This window comes from Molossus molossus, unplaced genomic scaffold (assembly GCF_014108415.1).
Source record: "Molossus molossus isolate mMolMol1 unplaced genomic scaffold, mMolMol1.p scaffold_m16_p_4, whole genome shotgun sequence".
Lineage (NCBI taxonomy): Eukaryota > Metazoa > Chordata > Mammalia > Chiroptera > Molossidae > Molossus > Molossus molossus.
The window spans coordinates 19971565-19991926 of NW_023425377.1; the positions used below are offsets into that span (position 1 = coordinate 19971565).

At 45.0% G+C, this 20362-nt stretch overlaps 1 long non-coding RNA gene across 1 annotated transcript; it reads left to right on the forward strand.

Annotated features, from left to right (window-relative positions):
- Positions 1 to 1551: 1551 nt before the first annotated feature.
- On the forward strand, positions 1552 to 11044 carry LOC118615287. The gene is made up of 4 exons (XR_004956418.1): positions 1552 to 1700; positions 5416 to 5487; positions 9589 to 9708; positions 10900 to 11044. It is a non-coding gene; the product is annotated as an uncharacterized LOC118615287 (long non-coding RNA).
- Positions 11045 to 20362: the final 9318 nt, after the last annotated feature.

Genomic DNA, 20362 nt, shown 5'->3' on the forward strand with positions numbered 1-20362 from the left:
AGAGTCAACTAGCAGAAACGTGTGTTGGGACTCTGGATGGACGAGTTTTGATGAGGGAGGTGACTTTAAGAGAAGTAACATTGAGAGTAGGTGTCCCGTAATGGGAAGTCCCAGGGGACAAGGGTGTGGAAGAAGCAGTAGAGATGTGGTGGTGAGGAAAGAATGATCCCGGAGACACTGCTCTTGCATCTGACCTTGGACAGGCTATTTTTTAACTCTCTGGACCTCAGTGACCTCATGGTAAAATGGAGTGGGGGAGGGGAGTAGGTTATCTTACAGATCTCTATCAGCTGAAAGGGACCCCAAGTGTTGGGGTCCATGGAGGAATAGAGAATACGACAGGGCAGGCCAGGTGACGCCTAAGCTCTTCCTTCCAGTGTTGGAAAAGGTGACCTTGGTCAAGGCCTCTGAGGGACCCTTTCATAGTGGCGGAATTACAAAGCAACCCACAGGGCAGCCTCTGGGCTCAGAAGGCCCTGGCTCTGCCACTTACTACCTGTGTGACTCTGGGAAAGTTTTTTGAGTCTGCCTCTCATTTTTCATCATTTGTAAAATAGTATTACCAATAGGCTTTCCATCTTGGGTTGCTGAGAGAATTCAAATGAAATAAAATGATATAAAACAGGGAGTTGAACACAATCCCTAGGATATGGTACGTGTTCAACAAACAGCTATCATTGTTCTCTTAGTTCTTACACTTTTCTCTCTCACCTGGAGGGAACAGCGGACTTTTTGGTCCTACTAAGCAAAACAACAACAATAAACTGAATTTGCAGAAATAGAAATCTTTCTTCCCCCTGGGTCTGTTCTGAAGTCCCATGAATGATGAACTCTTCCACTTTTTCATGCTAGTCCCTAAATATTTCTTTTTCCTTCATTCCTGCAAATGCCACCTCTTTGCACTGAACACATCTCAACGCCAAATACAACAAAGTCTTTTCTTTTTCTTTTTTTTTTTTTAAAGAACAGATTGAAGTTTGGTTGAAGCAGAAATAGTACTCTGTTAGAGCTTAGAATTTGCAAGTGTAAGTCTCTTCTACAGCCAGGTGTGTGAGCCCGAGAAGATAAGGGTGTTAAGAGGAGCATTTCTATGTTGGAAATATCCTCAGATTAATTTGAAGGCACTTGTCAATGGCATACTGTTCTGCCACTCTTGGGCACGTTATTATTGCTCAGCCCGCCAACTTGATGTCTGAAAATCACTCTTGATTAAAAAAAAAGGGGGACAAGGAATTAAATATTGCCACTTCCTAATCGCTCCCAAATAACTCAGCATATGAAATACTTTGGGCTGCCTTCTTGGAAGATAAAAGGTTTTCTGAGAAAGAGGGCAAGAGCAGAGGACTTGAAGCCAGGAGGTTGCTTCTGCAGTGAGTGCAGCCGAGTGGCCACCGCCAGACTGCTGAGGTGGAGTAGGAGCCTGAGGTCCCCAGCCCAGGGGAGCTGGCATTTTCAGAAAATTAACCAAAATGCTCTCTGAAAAGATGCTCTCAGAATAGCTGTTCATGAATAACTTTTGATTGACCTATTTGATTTTCTGTGTTTCCAGCTGGCATGGTGCTGTGCCCAAGGGGCGTGTGAGGTTGCAGAATAAGCATAACATGCTCCGTAGTACCGGGTGGTCTTGGTACCTCCTCCTCCTCCTTTAAAGATGAAAATTAACAAGGATATAATTTGGAAGCTGTTTTGCAAACGTGGAGGTAAGGAACACAGGCCTGTGGTTAGACAAAACTGTGCCAGATCCTGGCTCTGGCTTGAGCAGGTGACCGAGCCTCTCAATGTGTGGAAGGAGGGGGGTAATCATACCTACTTCATAGGTGGTAATAGAGACGGAATGACATTAAGTTTAGCTTTAGCACAATGCCTGGTACATGTAAGTGCTCAGTAAGTGGTGACTTACTGAGTAGCTCTTGGCAAGAGCAGAGTTAATTTGGTTGCAAGCAACAGTCATCAACTCAGTTTAGCTCAGATAAAGGAAGGTTTATTGGAAAAAATAACAGGCAATCTCAAGGCAACCGAAGGTAAGAGATACGATCCAGCTGGTTTTGCAGGGACTGACCCGGAAGTCTAGAACCAGTGACTCCTTCATTATGTTTTTCTCTACATCTTTATTCCATTCGTCTCCTGGGGGTCTGTGTCAGTTAATTCACCTCTGCCATTTGGGATACTTTGTTGGAAAAATTAGAGAAAGTTTGATTACATGTACTCCTGATCTTGTGGATACAAAAAAAGAGAAATGACTAACTGTCAGAGCAGAAAAGCCTCATACAGAGTCTAGCTCATGAGTGGCCACAACATAGCACAGGTCAGACATCACCAATCAGTCTCAACAGGGTTTATGCTGAGCTCAGAGTTGGCCTCATAATCCTTCTTAGCATTTCATTTCCAGACAGCCACTAGTAAGTGAATGGAGGAAGCTCATGTACTAAAACTGATCTGCTATTCTTTATCCAACCACTTTGCTATAGATGAAGAACAGAGGTTCGGAGAGGGAATGTGATTAGCACAAGGTCACATTGCTGAGCTAGATGAGAACCACACATTTTTTGGCGGAGGGGATAAAACTATCCCAGAAGAGAAAACCAGAATGCAATGACGAGCTAAGCCAGTGGGAGCTAGAACACTCCAGGGGGGATTTACAGCAAAGATTGGAACTACCAGGACCTGAGAGGGCTGGGACAGAGAGAGAGAGAAGAGCAGCATTTATAACGATGTACAGGTTTCCAAAGTTGGGGAGAGGACTGGGAGACCTGGTCTTTGAGGCAAGATTCTTCCATAAGCTGCTCTCCTGTTCTGGTGGCTGCCATAGAAATAATTATCATCGGCTCTGCTTGGAGGCAAGAAGTACAGTCTAATGCAGCAGTCTATCAGTGGCCATCCTGATGACAGCTGGTTTGCTTTCTACGTCATTGATTAGACTGGTGATGTTGACATTGCACAGGAGCCCGATTGGTACACTTTAAAAAATGTTTAAAAATTTATTACTTTTTTTTTTTTTTTTTGCTACGAGTAGATATAATACCAAGTTCCTTCTTGGTGGACCACTTTAGATAGAGGCACATATACCTCTCTTCTGTCTTTAACTGGGACAAAGGCTGTAGGTTTTGTTTACTTGTGACCTCCGTTTTACAAAGGCTGCATATTTGGAAACCCCTCGCTATTGCAGGTCTTCGTGTGGAGCCGGTGAACTGGGGTTTTCAGAGACACTGTCTGCTCTGGGTTGGACCGTTGAGTGAGAAGATTTCTGAGAGATCCTTTGGAGTAAAACCGAGTTGAATTTCAAGTTCAGCTTCACCACTTAATAATTGTGCCGCCTTGAGCACTTGACTTAACGGCTCTGTGCCTCAGTTTCCCCCTCTGTACGATGGGGGCAGCATAAGCACAGAGCTGCTTGAGGGTTCAGCGGAACAATATATGGAATACTCGGCAAAGTGCTTTCATGAGTGATTGCTATTAGATTGTAGCGGTTAGACTGATAGCTAGTTTGATAACTGGAATGTTCTCTGGGCTCTCTAGGAGGCAAAGCTTTCCTATAACAAAATCCTTCAGTCTCATGTAAGGATTTCTGGGAAGGGGAAACTCTGGGTATCTTTTATTTTTTGCCATGGTCTTCTTTATTCCCAAAAGGTAGATGTGCCATTTGGGCAGCCGAGGAATGAAGAATTCTGAAAACGGGATGTCAGAGCTGGAAGGACACTTCAAGCTGAGATAGCTCTAGTTCAGCTAGTTACTTCCACAGATAGAAACATCCAAGCCCAGAAACACTAAGTGACGTGCTCAAAGTCACGCAGCCAGTTTGTTACAGAGAAAACAAAGTTTTGCAGGTGAGAAGTCAAGGGCTGCCTTGAAAATATAATGTCTTTTTTTTTTTTTTAAATCTGCCTATTAGTTAGTCCAGGACCTGGTGGGAGGAGAGGAAAGATAAGACAGACTGCATTCACATTCAGACTCTGCCAGACTCTGCCAATTAATGGCTACACAATCTTGCAGCTAACTCTGAGCTCAGTTCTCTCACTGGAAAACAAGGAATAATTCATCATTATTCATTGTTATATCCTAGCTTTATAAGGCTGTTGATAAATTAAATGAGGTATTACATGTGAGAGGGCTTGAGACAGGACCGGATACATAGTAAGCACTCAATAAACATCAGTGACGATGATGATGATCATCATACTGCTCATGACATTGGTAGCATCAGATCAGCCTTACATCTTAGTGAGTCAAAAGGGAACCAGGCGGTGATCCTTGAGGAGTTGCCTTTATCAGCACCTCTCTTATTTTCCTCTTTGGTGTGGTGTTCATGGGGCTGTAGCCTGGGCAGAAAATACTGTGCGCATCTTTTGTGTAGCATGCGACTTCCTCCACAGCTGGGGCAGAGGAAAGAAGGCTGGGACCAGGCTGGGGTGGCATACATCTAACTTCTTGTAAAACTTCAGCCAGGCAGGCTGTGGTGGGTGGAGTGCTGGTAGCATGGGATGGGCTGGTAGAGGGAGAGGGTACTGGCTTAAGAAAGTGTTAAAAATCCAGGTTCTAATCTACCTGACTTTCACTTGGGCTGGTGTTTCTCCTCTTTGAATTTCTGTTCCCTACAGAAAGGATGAGTAAAGGATGCTCATGTAATTCATCTGTGAACTGCTGACTGCTCCATGCTGGGCACTGAACTAGGCGTGGAGATGTGATGGACACCCTGGTTCTACTTTGGTGTCTGGCAGAACAGTCTCTTTCCTGCTCACCACGTGGGGACGTTGTGAGGATCAGATGCTCACAGAAGTAGAAAGGATTAGCCATTTAAATTATAATGATAAATTTATTGCAAATTCAAAGTATATTCTAAAAGGAACAACAATAATAAAAAAGATTATCCTGGCATATATTAGACACCTAACAAATACTTATTAGAGAGATAAAAACATGTGAACGGACCAGTGCTGAATGTGTGAAAAGCACTTAAGAGCAACTCTAGTTATGGTTGTTTTCCCGACATATCAGGATGGCGCCCCCTTGGGGAGAGGAGCAGTGACGCAGGAAAGAGGTTACAGATGTTATTACAGGATGTGACAAGATGCCCGAGATAAATTTCACCTCCTTCACCTGCTTGTTCAGGGCCATGTCATTCCCAGTGAAGTACATATTATTTTCCAATTTCACAACCCATTATTCTTCTCTTTTTCTTTTCTTTTCCGGCTTTTCATTCTTTTGTGCTCAGTAAAACCCTTCTGGCACTTGTCTCATGGGAACATTGGCTGTTAGTCAAATCCTTCATCCCTTCAGGGAAACAAAAGCAAATCAATACATGATATTAAACAGCTTGGAAGACCCTTGTGATTTAACACTTCCCATAAATGTCAGCCAGCCCTGCCGCTGTGGATGGTCTCAATTTTCACATCTGTCATTTCCTCTCGCTTCTCTCAGCTGCCCCCTGATGTATCCCTTGGAATGGTTTGGAGAGGCAAGGAAACAATAACTTGGGAAAAATGCTAAGAGGTGAGTGGTCCCCATTGCTGAAGACAACCAGAGAGAGTCCCTATGACCATCCTGTGTGGGACAAGATGTCATTCAGGATTCTTTCAATTGTAAGTGATAGCGAACTCATCTCAAGTACAGGCATACCTGGAAAATCTTGTGGGTTTGGTTCCAGACCACTGCAATAAGGCCAGTATCACAATCAGAGTTGTAATCTTTTAGCTGCTGCTGGTGGTGGTGGTGGTGGGGACTTGCTTTCAATCTGTAAAACGCAACCTCTGTGAAGCGCAATGAAGCAAAACGCAGTAAAACGAGGTATGCCTGTAACCAGCAAAGAAAATGTAACGGTTCAGGAAACTTAAGTGCAGGACTAGGGATGGCTTAAAACTTGGGTCCAAATGATATGATTGGGGAACAATTTATTTCTCTCCATCTCTTGGCTCCACGTTTTGCTGCTTGAGCTGGCAGTCTGTCTCCAAGATGGGCGTGGAAACGCAAGTCCCACCTTCTTGTCAGCTTTACGCCCAGCAGGGAAGAGCATCTACTTCACATCAGCATCCCCAGCAAAAGGCAGCTTCCCTCGCTGTGCTTGGAACACACAGCCATCGGAACCAATTACTGTGTCAAGGGGGAATAGCATGGTCTGATCGGGTTGTGGTATGAATTCTGTGCTCCACACATGAAGTTAGGGTTAGAACCTTTTCCAAAGCCTAAAAACAGTAGAGAATGTGGTTGCAGAGGGGAAATAAGGGTATACGTCCACGAAGAATGGGGAGCTGATGGGGGACATCACATGTCACAGTGGCAATCAGGTAATGCTGTATGACACAGGGTTATAAACCACTACTGGTGATATTTGACACTGATAAAGCTAAGACACTGGGCATTAAGTGGAGGCCCAGAGAGGAGAAAGCCTGTCCAAGCTCACCCAGCCTGTGACTGGCAGAGCTAGAGAGAGAATGCAATCCCCTGGGCGTTTCTCTTCTCTTCCTCATGTTTCCCAACCTGCTTTGGAAGACTGTTCTCAGAGTCCTGCTGCAAAGGGATGGCTGCTTGCTTTGCAGAGTGGGAGGTTAATGGCAACACTGGGCCCACGGCAATTGTGTGACAAGCACTGGGATCAGTCACAGCCTTTTGGCACCTGCCGCTTGAAAGCCAGGGGAGGTGGTGAACGGAAGACAGTGGGGAGAGAAGTGACATTATTTCGAGGAACAAAGCACAGGGAACTATTTTGTTTCTTTTTATTTGTTTATTCCCTCTGTCTGTCCTGCTCAGGGACAGCCTTATGGAGTGTAGAAAGAGAGAGTATGGGGGAAAAAATGAGCACCAGCTGTTAGTCCAGAGAGCCGAGTTCTCCTCCTTAATCTGCTCTGTGACTTTAGGCAATGCCAGCCCCTTCTCTGGGCCTTTGTTTCCCTGTTTGGTAAAATGAGGCAGTTGGATAATAAAGATCATTTATGATTGAATATTCTCTTGTTCCATTTCGGGGGCTTACCTATGTGAACAGAGTATTGCCCATTGATGCCTTGTCACTATTGTATCCCACAGAACCTAGGGCCCAGGGCCCACAGAGCACATCTGCAGGGGAACAACCCTTCCTTGGAGGTGTGCCAGCCTCTGAGTCCCTAGCACTTGGTAGGTGCTCAGTAAATATTTTTAGAACGACTAAACTTGGTCTAGCAGGACCCAAAGAGAATCATTCCATTGTTTTAAAAGTTACTTCTTTAGGTCTTGAAAGTCCTTTACATTTGGGCCTTCTTTGAAAATGCAAACCATCTCAGGAGTGTTTGCATTTTAAGTTCAACATAAATGCCATCTTTTTTTTTTTTAAAGGGACAGGAGTGAAGAGAAGGGCCAGCACTTCCTGGTGACTATGTACAGATTACGAAGTTGGCCACTTCTATTTTTTTTAAGATTTCAAAATTAATTTTTAGAGAAAGAGGTAGGGACAGGGAGAGAGAGAGAAACATTGATGTGAGAGCAAAACATCCATCTGCTGCCTTCTGCATGCCCCCTACCGGGGATCGAGCCCTCAACTGTCAGGTGCACCGGATAACACCCAACCAACTGAGCCACACTGGCCAGGGTGTAAATACCATCTTTTGATTGATAGAAAGCCTGGGATTCAGATTAGGGCCTTGAAGGTGGGTGCAGGAAAGAAATAGCTAAGCAGAGGATTCTTAACGCCAAAAAGCCCTATAAAGCGTAGAAGTTGGGTCTGCAAACAATGAAAAAAATGACAAAATCTTACAAGCATCCACATGGAATTGACAATATATTGAACACCCATGTATTTACAGCCAAGTTTGGAAACTAAAATGCTACAACTAAAATATGACTCTTATATGCTCTTTCCCCATTTCCTTCCATTCTCAGAGGTAATCATGACCATGACAGAGTGTTTAATACTCCCGTGATGCTTTATATTCCCTACATATATATATATACATACATAAGTAATATATAAAAAGTTTGCATATTGTACAACTTTATAGAAATGGAATTATACTATATGTATCATTCAGCAATTTACTTTTTCCCTTCAATATTATTTTGACGTCCATCCATATTGAAATGTGTAGTTTTAGTTATTCGTTTCATCTTTTTATTTTTATTTTTTATAGTTTACTGTATTTTAATAGCAAACTTACAGGAACAGCGCAGAAGACAGACAACATTAAAAACACGTCCTCGCATGTAGGACAACTCCGAAAAGTATAGTGAATGGATGGAATCTACTGTATGATAAAAATGCTACAAACACCATTTAGTGTCCATCAATAAGAAATTTACTTGTTTTTAAAAAAATCCAAATGCTAGCATTGTCCAGAAAAATTTAGCAGGTTTATTTATACTGTTATAAAGTTGAACAGCTGAAACCTGTTCATCGAAACACTTTGACTGGCGTTTATGCTTTATGTCCAGCATTTATATTTAAAAAATTCACACACAAATGAAAATGGAAAAACTTCCAAAATCTGATTTCTGCCCCTTATTTTCAACTTACAATCATGTACTTAGGTACCTTTTGACCCCATGGAAAACAAATATCCAACGTTCAGAACTACCAATGACGAGAAGATACTTTTTTTTTTAAAGAATGAAATGTTTCCCGTCATAGTGGATTCTTAAGCACGTTCTCTACATACAGGGCGTGTTAGCTGAATGTCTTTTGGCATAATTGTTACACATTTGGTATGGGTAGCACACAGGTTGGTATCTTCAAAAAGGCCAACCCGATCGGCCTCGCTGGCCTCCGGCAGAGCACCAATAGCTGCACTCTGGAAGGCAGATCTGTTTTGAAGTCCTGAGCGATTTCTCACACCAGCCAGTGGAAAGGAAGTTTGCCAGTCAGAAGTTCAGTGGACTCCTGATAACGTCTAATATCACAAAGTGCCACGGTACCAGCCTGTGACCATGAGGTTTCTTCACCCCGACAGTAGAGGGCGCACTCTTGCGAGCCGCTTTGGTAGCCAGTTGTTTCCTGCGTGCTTGACCCCCGGTGGTGTGTGGGCAGTCTGCTTTGTAGCCATGTATAGAGGCCTCTTTACTTACCCCCTTCTCCTTCGGCTGAAGCTCAGCCGAGGAGGCGTAGGCATTAGAGAGCGATGGCAGTGGTGAACACAATTCTAGTTATTCCTTTTAAATGCTGAATAGTAATCCCTTGAATGACAATAATATACAGTCTACTTTCCCATTCATCTGTTGATAGGTTACTTCTGTATTTTTGCTATAATCAATACGTGATAAACTTCCATGTAAGTACCTCCGTGTGACATGTGCATGAGTTTTTGGGGGGCATATGCCTAGGGGAGGGATTGTTGGGACATGGTGTAGCCTCATCTTCAACATTATCAAATGTTGGGACAAGTCTCCAAAGAGTTGGTACCAATTTTCCCACCCCTCCCCCCAAGCAGTGTGTGGGAGCTCATTCCCAAGTGATGTTGCCCAGTTCCCTGCAACACCTAATGTCACTTACTCATGCCACGGCCTGTATTCTTATTCAAACACCAACAGTCCCCATGACATGGACCATCTAAGACGAAGGGAGGTGAAAGGAACAATCTTTGGGGACATTTAATTTGAATTAGACACAAATAAAGATTTTTTTTTTTTTTTTAGAGCCAGCATTATGCAGACTCTGAAATCGAATGAATCTGAATCCTGCCACTGTCATTTACTAGTTGCATGGCTTTGCACAACATACTTTGACCCTCTTGCCTCAGTTTTCTCCTCTGTCAAGTGAGTATGGTGATTGTTCTTACTTCATGGGTTTTTTGAAGGATTTGATGAGCTCATACTTGTAACACTTAGCATAGCATGTATCCTGGTATGTAGTAGTGGTCAATACATACGAGCTAGTATCATGATTACAGTCCACATTGTCCAGTCATTACCACTTTTTTCATCTTTGAGGGTACCCTTTCCAAACTGGAAGCTCACATTGAGAAATATATATATTTTTAATGCTGAACAAATGGTATGAATTAAGCAGCATTTAATTCTTTATTTCCCTTTTAGTATCAACGCCATATGTGACTGCTAATCAGCTTCTGACTAGCAGAAGGGAACAGTGTTGATACACTGGGTTGCATAATTCCAGCCAAAAACAAGGGAACTCAGATTTCAGTCAGCCAGAGTGGCTTCATCACATGCAAGTCTGCAAATTCCATCAGATTTTTAGAACTATTTTCTTTAAGCAGTGACTCTCCATGGTGACCGCTAGGTTGAGACCCTGATCTAGCCCTGCCTCTGTGTTTCATAGATGGGTAAAGAGAGGTACAAAGAAGAGCAAGCAATTTCTAATTGTTCATGGAGACACAATCGCTTACTTAGTGACCAAATGTTGCCTTAGTTCACACATATGACTCACTGGAAGAGGGGTATCTGGTTATCTATTGCTGCATAACTCACCTCCTCAAAGTTCAGTGGCTTAAAACAATGATTTATCATCTCTCCTGTTTCTGTGGGTTCAATGGACTCAGCCGGGTAGCTCTCTCATGGGTTTGCTCATGCCCAGGTGGTGGTGGGGGCTGCAGGCATCTGAAGTCTCAAGTGGACTGGGCATTCAGGATGGCTCTCCTCCACGGTCGGCAGTTGAGGCTGGGTGTCAACCAGCGTGCCTGCACATGATCTCTCTGTGTCTTGGATGTCTCGCAGCATGGTGGCTGGGTTCTGAGAGGGAGCATCTCAAGAGTGTTTCAAGGTGAAGGAAGCAGAAGCTGCCAGGCCTGGTAAGGGCTGAGGCCCCTTCACTCCCATGGCGTTCTACTGGTCCTGCAGTCACAGGCTCACTCAGGTCCCAGGAGATCAAGTAGATCCCACTTTATGATGAGGGGGTGGCAAAGTCACATTGCAGAATGAGAGATGCTGCAGTTATCTTTGGAAAGGGATGACAATTTCTGTCATGGTATTTTTTTTTCTTTCTCCCAGGGATATGCAAACATCTGTGGTCATCTGCTGAGGAAAGTAAATGAAACCGTGGCCTTTTCTCCCCGGCTCTGCCAGTTCTGGGGGCAGATGACAAAGGCAACTTAATCCCAGTTGAAAGAATCAAAAGGGTGAAAAACTTCCTGGTCCCCGGTAAGGCAGGAATATTAAATATTTTTTAAAAATACCTTACTGGAGCAACCATGTATATACTAATAAGAATGGAATAAAAAAAAACAAAAAACAAAAAACTTGTTTCGGGGAAATGTTCATAATAAAACATCCTGTCCTTGAATTATTAAAAACAATGTTGAGTAAAGAATTGCTTAATTTAGTAAATAATTTTAAAGCAAACCATTATTTTCTTTGAACTTGAATTTGCTGAAAGTACTCCAAGAATTTTATTACCAACATGACTGCACAATGTAATTGTGTAATTAGTAATGCATCTGACACTGTTGGAGAGATTTCGTTATACTTATGGCAAGAACAAAACGTAGTATTTTATCATTTTTAAGACTGCATAAGGGACACTACCCTGCTTTGCTGGTTGGTTTTTTTCCCTCTTTAGTGATGTTGTATGGCTGAAGTCTCAGAGCAAGAACCAACATTTATTGATATTGGCTTGGTGGGCACAACATGTGGTTTGAAGTTGGAGTCACCTAGGTTTTGAATCCTGATGCTGCCTCTTGCTACCTATGTTTTTCTTAAACAAGTTACATAACCCAAATCTCAAAATCCTTATCTATAAAATGGCAATAAGAATATGTATTTCATAAGGTTGCTTTGACTCCTAAGTGGGATAATGTACGCAGAAGGCCTGGGGAGGAGCAGCAGGTCACGGTCCTCGGTCTTCCCTTCTGATTCTGAGTGAGTGCTAGGATGCTCCTTTTAAGATCCATTTTAGGTGTGTTTGCTGGATGCCGGCCAGGGTTGGTGAGGGAGCTAGATTGTCAACTTTTCACATAGATGCACCAAGGAAAATGTCTGTTCAAGGAATCTACAACCTACATACTTAGAATGGCTTGAATGAACAGTCATCAGCTACGTCTTAAATTGATGCACTTTTTTTGTATTGTTTGGTTGGGAGGGACAAATGTTTAGGGAGAGGAGATAGGAAAACATTGCTGTACTCCGAGGGGTTAGGGACCTCAGCATAACTGATGAGGCTCTGTTTTGTCAGAATCTTGGATTATAGTCCCAGTGTGGCAGGGAGGATTCTAAAATGACCCTTCAGTGACTCTCACTCTTGTATGATGTCCTTCCTGTGAGTGTGGGAGAAACCTGTGTCTAGGATGGGTTATCATTCACAGGACAATGTTATATGGCAAAAAGGATTTTGTAGTTGCATGTAAAGTAACTCATCAGTTGACTTTGAATTAATTGAAAGGATGGGCCTTATCTAATCATAGGAGCGCTTTAAATCTGGATCTAGAGGTAAGAGATGAAAGAATTAAGAGGCTCAAAGGATGAGGAAGATTAAACATGAGGAAAATTTCCCATTGCTGGCCTCAGAGTTAAAGAGGGGCACATGGCAAGGACAGAAGACTACCTCTATGAGCTGAGAGTAACCCTCGGACAATAAAGAAATGGGACCTTGGTTCTACAGCCTCAAGAAATTGAATTCTCTTTTTCATAAATTTATTTTTCAATTACAATTTACATTCAATATTATTTTCAGGTGTATAGCATAGTGGCTAGATAATTATATACTTTACAAAGTGTCTCCCTAATATTTCTAGTACCTACCTGCCAGTATACATAGTTATTACAATATTATATTCCTATGCTATACTTTACATCCTCCTGAGTATTTTGTAATTGCCCATTTGCATTTCTTAATTTAAAAAATATGTTTCTTTACTGATTTTAGAGAGAGGAAGAAAGAGGGAGAGAGAGATAGAAACATGGATGAGAGAGAACATCGATTGGCCACCTCTTGCATGCCCCCCCCCCCCCAGGGGAGGATTTGGCCCACAAACTGGGCATGTGTCCTGACTGGGAATGAAACCGGTGACTTCTTGGTGCATGGGTCAATGCTCAACCACTGAGTCACACGGGCCGGGCTGTATTTCTTAATTTCCTCACCCTTTTTGCCCAGTCCCTTTAAGTAACTGAAGTCTGCCTCCAGTCCCATGAGCTTGAAAGAGGACCCCGGGCTATAAAAAGGACTACAGCCCATCCTGCACCTTTGTCTCAGTCTGATGAGACCATGAGCAGAGCTCAGCCTTATGTCTAGACTTGTAACCTACAGACGCTGTGAGGTAATATGTCTGTATTGTTTTAAGCCGTTGTTTTTGGTAACTTGTTGTGCAGCAGTATAAAACTAACATGCCCAGTATTGTGAGATCTGAAGCCGAAGTATTTCCTTTCTGTAGTTGTGAGTTTCCTGGCTGTTAAGTAAGAGGATTTTCTAGTTTAGAACCCTGGTAATCATGGTCATTGTGCATCAAAATTGCTTCGATTATTAGAGGCAGCTTAAATTGCAGATTCCAGTCCTTTCTTCTGATTCTTTTTTGTTTGTTTGTTTTTTTTTTTTTTTTTACTTTTGAATAAAAGATTTATCATTTTCTTCTCAGGAGAAACAGGAAGTTAGGGAACACAATGCATTTTACAGCCCATGTTAATTTGTGGTTGGTGCCACCCTAACTGCACGGCTGTCAATGTATTAGCGGTTTAACCAGACCCTGAAGGAAACAAAGACTTAATTGTTTCACTTCTATTGACTCCCAAACTTTGTTTTAAATTTTTGCATGGGCATCTCTTCGGGTTTCAGACTTGTTCCATTGGACTTACCATTTGTTTCCTACTTTTCCTTTGAAATATTTTCTGCCTGTTCTGCTCCCTCTACAAATGTTTGGATCAATTCCTACATCTTTACGCTGCCCTCCCTGGACTACGTATATAGCCCCTTTAGTTTTGGGCACCAGGAACCTAAGTAATGTCCTGCCCCACAGGGGTCCACAGACCTTCATCCTTCATGAATTTTATCCTCAGGAAGTAGTAGTACAGTGGGTTCTGCAACAGTAACAGTTAGTCATGACGTAGGAGGAGTCACTTTTCCTTGGATTGGTAACTTTTTGGTTGTTGCTTCTCCTACCTTTGGGAGGAAAGTTTCAGAAGTCCCCTGAAGGGGTTGGGGGTCTGGTGGCTGGGTGAGGGAGTGGAGGGGTTGAGCAAAAGAGAAAAACAAAGCTCAGGGATGTGGACAACATGTGGTGATTGCCGGGGGTTTAGGGTAGGGTTAGGGTTAGGGGGCTGGGAGGAGGTAGAGGGTAAAGGAGGGATCACTGGTGATGGACGGAGACTGACTTGGGGTGGTGAACACAACAGATGATGTGTTGTGAATTGTGCACCTGAAACCTGTATACTTTTGTTAACCAGTGTCACCCCAACACATTCATTAAAAAGAAAAAAAAGTCCCCTTAAGAATTTTCAGAGGAGGGGAGAAAATCTTACATGACTTTCTCTAGGTTCCTTTGAATTTGAACATAATCACTTAAAATCACAGACCTGGTTACGGAGTGCTATGACGGCTGCTGGTTGAGCCGAGGAAAGCTTGTTGGAACCAGGTCATTTGAAAGCTTCAGCCTCAGAACGAGGCCTGCAGTCTGTGGACTCCAGGTGACCATAGGCAGGAACGAGATGACAGAATGTCATGGGGGAGAATGCTCTGCATACCCATCTCTAAGGACAGGGCCTCTAGCTAGGGCTATTTATTGTTCTTGATCATAAACCACTTATTTAAATCATATCTACCTTTAAGGACCTAAAAGCACTTTATGTAGTTTTTAATTAATCTTAAGATCTGGTTAAGGTGACCTGTCTCCCATATCCAGTTGTGGAAATAAGCCCATAGATGTAAGTTGGTGGCGTTTAGGGGCCCCACTTCCATTTCACTGGGTGCGACTGCTGAAATGTTGAGGACCTTAGCTGATACTTCGGGCCAGGGGCTGTGCGGGCTCAGGGAGCCCAGTGCTCTGGGAGACGGTGGGTGGCTTTGCTGGGGAGGGATCTGGGAGTAAGGTTAGGGGCTGCACTCTTAGGTTTCCCCAGGCGATCGTGATGTTCGTGGGCGGGAAATCGGTCTTCACCCTGAAACAGCGATTTTTACTGCCTCTCCTGGCACTGACTGGTAAAAGTGACAGAACTCCTTTTCTGTTACAGTAATGAAACAGGGCCCTCTCGCAGACACCAGAGAGGTGCTATTGGACAGCCCCCCGAGTCAGGGGTGAGGGCTGTCCCTAACTTCCATCCTTGTCTTGTCGTATAAACGAATTTATACAAGAAAACTCCAGATGACTGTGTTGTGAAAAAATCCAATTTATTAAAGCAATTAAAGCAAGCAGATTTTGTTAAAGAGGCAGGCAAATCTATACGTCTGGCTTAGGAAGCACAGATGGGCTCTCAGCTAATCTGAAGAGTAAGTTGGGTGGGTGTCTGAGACGTTATAGACCCCCCCCCCCCGTCTATAGGTTTCAAAATTCTTCTGCTGATGGTACAGATTCCAAGGTCCCTTCACTTTGTTGTGGCCTTCCCAGAATTCCTGAGAAGCACCTGGCGATTTTGCCTCGTCAAGCCTCGAGACTCCTGGCTTTTCTGCTTAGGAAGTCAAAAATAAAACTGCCCCCCCTTTCTTTCCCCTTCCCTAAACTGGCTGATTTCTTTGTTTAGGGGGTGAGAAAGACTCCCCTCTTCTCTCCTACTTTCTCTCATGAGGGAGGCTTTTAACCATTTGCTCTTAAGTGTCCTTGGCTGGGGAAGATTATGGCTTGTTACTTGCAGGCCAGCCGCGAACTGCCCACACTGCTTGGCCTTGTTTTAACGTTCCTGTCTCAGTTTCCCTCTCCCTCCTGTCCTGGAGTTTTCCTAGCGTCTCATCTCTCTGTAACAGCGAGTCATAGCCACGTGGGTGCAGGGCTTGCTGGGTGTAAGGCACTGTGTCAATGCTTTGCTTACCCCCTCTCACTTGAGCCTGGTGATTACCTGTAAGGCAGCCCAGTTATAGCCAATAATCGCTGCAGCTGGAGGACGCGAGGCCAAGGTTACACAGTACCGAAGAGGGAGAACTGGCACTTGAATCCTGGACTCGCATTCCCAGTGGGGATCTTAACCACCAAGCCTGTTGTCTGCCATGAAACAGAGCGTCTACTCTTCATTTCTGTGTCTGCAGGACCTCGCACCCTGCCTGGCATGTGGTAGATGGACAGGAAACAGGTTTACATGATTACATTTCTTCTCCAATCCCCAGCCCCCAACCCAGGGCAGGGCGGTTTTTGTGACCATGGGGAGGGCCTTTTCCATGGCAGGGTGCCCCGCCGCCTTGTGGTGCTTTTTGCCTCATTCTCTTTCTATTCAGAGGCTGGAACTGCTAAGTCTCACCCCTCAACAGGGCTCTGCTTTGGTGTAGCCAGTTTGGTTGCTGGGTCTCAGCGGAATGAGACACACACTATTCAGGTGAGGAGTGGTAGACACTCAGGGCTGGGGCCCAAGGCCACACCTGAGTAAATGCGATGTGGATTCGCTGCCTGATTCGCCACAGCTGCACCTTCACATGGGCCGGGCTAATAGCAGTTCCTCCCACACCCCAGGACCCTGCACCCTGGCTGTAGCTGACTCCTCCAGGGCAAGGGGCTGAGAGTGGAAACTTGGGGTGAAAAGACTGGTCTGGTGGTCCCTGCAGCCGGTTCCCACCGCGGCAACACTCTGGTAAGAAGGCGCCCATCCCCCCGTCCCCTGCTGCCCGGGCCCCTGGAGCTGAACTGCCGCTCATTTTATTCCAGTATCTTTCCACTCGCTTCCCTTTGTAAGACACCAAAGTCAGATTCTGTTGCTGGTAATCCAAAGAGACTCTGCTAGTGGAGGGGCATCCACGGTCAGAGCTGGAAGATGCTAGAAATGTCTTCTGCTTTCCTGGGTGGTCTGGCTGAGTGCGGCAGGGCTCTCTGCCCCGTAACCAGTCATCCTTTGGGCCCTTCAGATTGGCCCATTTCTCTAGACTCACTCATGCCGTTCTCCACCATCTGTGATACAACCCCCTTGCCCTAGCTTTTCAAAACAGACTCGACTTGGGAAATGCCAGATAAGTCCCTGTCTCCTCCATGTGAAAGGATTTAAAAAGTTGCCCATAAATATTTAAAGTATCTTTCCTCTTTTGTTTTTTATTGATTCTAGACAGAGGAAGAAAGAGGTAGAAGGAGAGGGAGAGAGAGAGAGAGAGAAATAGCAATGAGAGAGAAACATCGATTGGGTGCCTTCTGTTTGAGCACTGACTGGGGATTGAACCCGCAAACTGGGTATGTACCCTGACCAGGAATTAAACCCGCAGCCCTTCGGTGCATAGGACAATTCTCTGACCCAGTGAGTCACACCGGCCAGGGCTAAAGTATCTTCCCTCTCCTCCACCCCTTAATATTTTCTCCACCTTTAACTTTCACTGGTTATAACTCAGGGTGAGGTTGAATTGTTACAAATTCCAACTTTGTGGCACTTAATAATAGCTAACACTTCTAAGACTTAGAGACCAGGGTTACTAATATGTGTTAAGTGCATTATGAAGTTTGGCTTGTTTAATTTAGTCCTTTAAAAAAGTTCATTGAGCTGTAGTTATTATTACTCTCTCTTATACAAATGAAGACATTGAGGGTTCAAAAGGTTTTCTAAACGACCCAGGGAATATTTCAGACTTGTCTGTGTCCAAATAGTGACCGTAGGATCAAACTGCTAAGCATGTTTATTTTTCTTCTTCACCACAATCTCTGAGTCAAATCCACCCCAGAGAAGTCCATAGCTTGCCCAGGATCACACAGAAGAACCAAGACTCAGATGTGGCTCTTCTAACTTCAAAAGCTGGGTCTAGTCTGCAACGTGACCCTTGCTGTGTCCCCCAAACTGCACGAATGATTCAGGGGGGTGGATGCTGAAAGGCAGCAGCTGGCAGAAGGAAACCATCCAAGGGGAGAGCCTAAATAGTGGAGAGCAGAAAGCAAACATTAAAAACCCATGGATAAAAGAAAAAGAGAGAAAAGAAAGAAAGCCATTTGGAAGTGCTTATTGAGTTGATGCAGTGGGTAATTTAATAAGCCGTCTGTTGTGATCCAGCTCCCTTCCCTGCGCTCAGCCGGGTGCCAGATGGGAGCTCCTTCACGGTGTAAGGAATGCTCTCTCCCTCTGTCTGGGATCTTATGGTGTGATGTGGTGAGCTCAGCTGCTGAGCTGCTTTCGCTGGGAGGCAGAGTTTGTGAGAGTGTGTGTTCATGTGAGTGTTGCAGGGGCAAGGGACAGAGCCTGAGATGGGTGTTCAGAATCTCTTTGCTCTGGTAACAACCTGTTTGCTGCTCCTTCCTGGGACCTGAGTGCCAGGGTAACCTTCCTGTCTTCTACTTGATCACGTCTAACCCAGCCTGCCCCCTCAGGACGCGGCTCCCTGCGGTGCCAATAAATTCATCGGACAAATGAATTCTTCCTTCGCCAATATGGTCCCTACTCAGTTAAGGACATCCATTCATTTAATAAATAATTAGGAAGGACCTTTCTGTGTCAGGCCCTGCTCTGAGAACATCCATGCTCTCATGGAAGCTGTGTGTTAGTGGAGAAGGTTGCTAGGAAGCGAAGATGCCACCGACTCTGCTCTCTTGCTGATGCACAGTGGTTTTTCTCGTGTCGATGATTTTCGGATCATTGTGTGGCTTTGGTTAATGACAGAGCTCTATAGTGGTGGACTTGACTAGTTTCCCCCACATTGTCCTTGTTTTAGAGGAGAGTGGGTTCACTGAGCGCGTCACCCTGCCGTTCTGGCCTTTCTTGACTCTTAATCTAACAAGGCTTCAGGGTAGGCACTATCATTATCCCCTCTGGGCAGACGAGGAAACTGAGGCTCAGAAAGCTCCAGTGACTCCCGAAAGCCACACAGGTAGTAAGTGGCGAAGCCAGCATTTCAGCTCAGCTAACCCCTTAGAACTCTTCGTCTTGCTGTTCCCTTTGACTGAGGTGTCCTCCTTGGGGAAGTTCTTCGCCTTTTTTAAGTCTGGTCTCTCCTGCTCAGTGACGCCTGCCTTGGCCACCCTCCCTCTGCTGCCCGAGGTCTCAGTTTCCCCTTAGGCTGCTCTGTGGCTTTTCCCACCACAATATCATTTTGAAATACATCCTATATTTATTATGTTTGTCCTCTCTCTCCTCCTGCTGGACGGTCAGTTCCACGGAGACAATAATCCTTGTCTGTTGATTTTTCTCTGCCGGATCCCTAAAGTTATAATAGACTTCCCAGCATATGTGAAGTAGAAATAAATGTTTGTTGGATAGAACTCTAGTAGCTCTGAACCCTAAGTTGGTAGCAGGGTTTGGATTTGCACTCTCACGGGTATTACTCTGAAGCCCAGGTTCTTAATACTGATTCCCGCGGCTTCCCTGAAGAATTAAGTCCCACCCCTGCCCTGGCACCATCCGATTGCCTTACCCCAGGTGATATGGGGTTTATTCCTCCCTCTCTGCCTCCCCATATCTGTTCCCCCACCCCCAACCCCAGGAGCTCTCAGTGATGCTGTTCTCATGATGCGGGCATATTACAACTGGGGCCGGGGGCGGACGGTCTTCTGGGGGCATTTCCTGTGGGCAGCTGATGGTAGCATCCTCCCTGCCAGCAGCAGAGAAAGTGTGCGTGCGTGTGTGTGTGTGTGTGTGCGTGCGTGTGTGTGTGTAGAGAGAGAGAGCAGCTGTATGTGCAAAGTCTCTGAGGTGGTTCAGGGTATTTCAGGAACTTCCGTGGGAGGTGGGGGAAAGGGTGCTGCACCCATGGGCTCCAGGGCCAGGAGCGTGCTGGACTGAACCGTCTATCCGTGAGCGTGAGCACAGCTGCCCCGCTCGGTGTCCCTTGCCTTCTTGGTCCTTCCCCCTCCGTAGCTCTTTTCAGAGACTAAATAAGCCGCAGATAACAGATGCAGAGGTCAGACTGCAAGTCATTCGAGCACTCCATTCCACTCACAGAAGAAGATTGAGGCCTGCAGAGGTCGAACGAGTTGCTCAAAATCACATCGGAAGTTGGTGTCAGGTTTTCTGACTTCAGATCAGAGTTCTTTCCTCCACTGGAAATTTTATTTTTCATTTCTTTCTCTTATTCTTTAAAAAACATACTTTCTAGACAGCGGGACCTAGATTAAACCCTTTCCCCCCACTGTATCCGTTGGCCTTCTGTGAATGAGGCCGGTGTTGCAGTTATCCCTACTTTGCAGATAAGAAGCGGAACATCAGAGAGGGGGTGGCCCCTTCGTCAAGGTCACGTAGCGAGTGGCAACCCAGGTCTGTTAATCTCCCAGTCCTGCAAAGGCCTCTAGTTTTTCTCTTCCCTTCACTGGCCGATAGACCAGGTAGACAGGTGGAGGCGACCAAGATCTGGGGAGGGGCAGGGAGGTAAAGCTAGGCTGACCTTGGGATGCTCTACTCATCCTTCCCCGGCCTCAGGGAACATGGA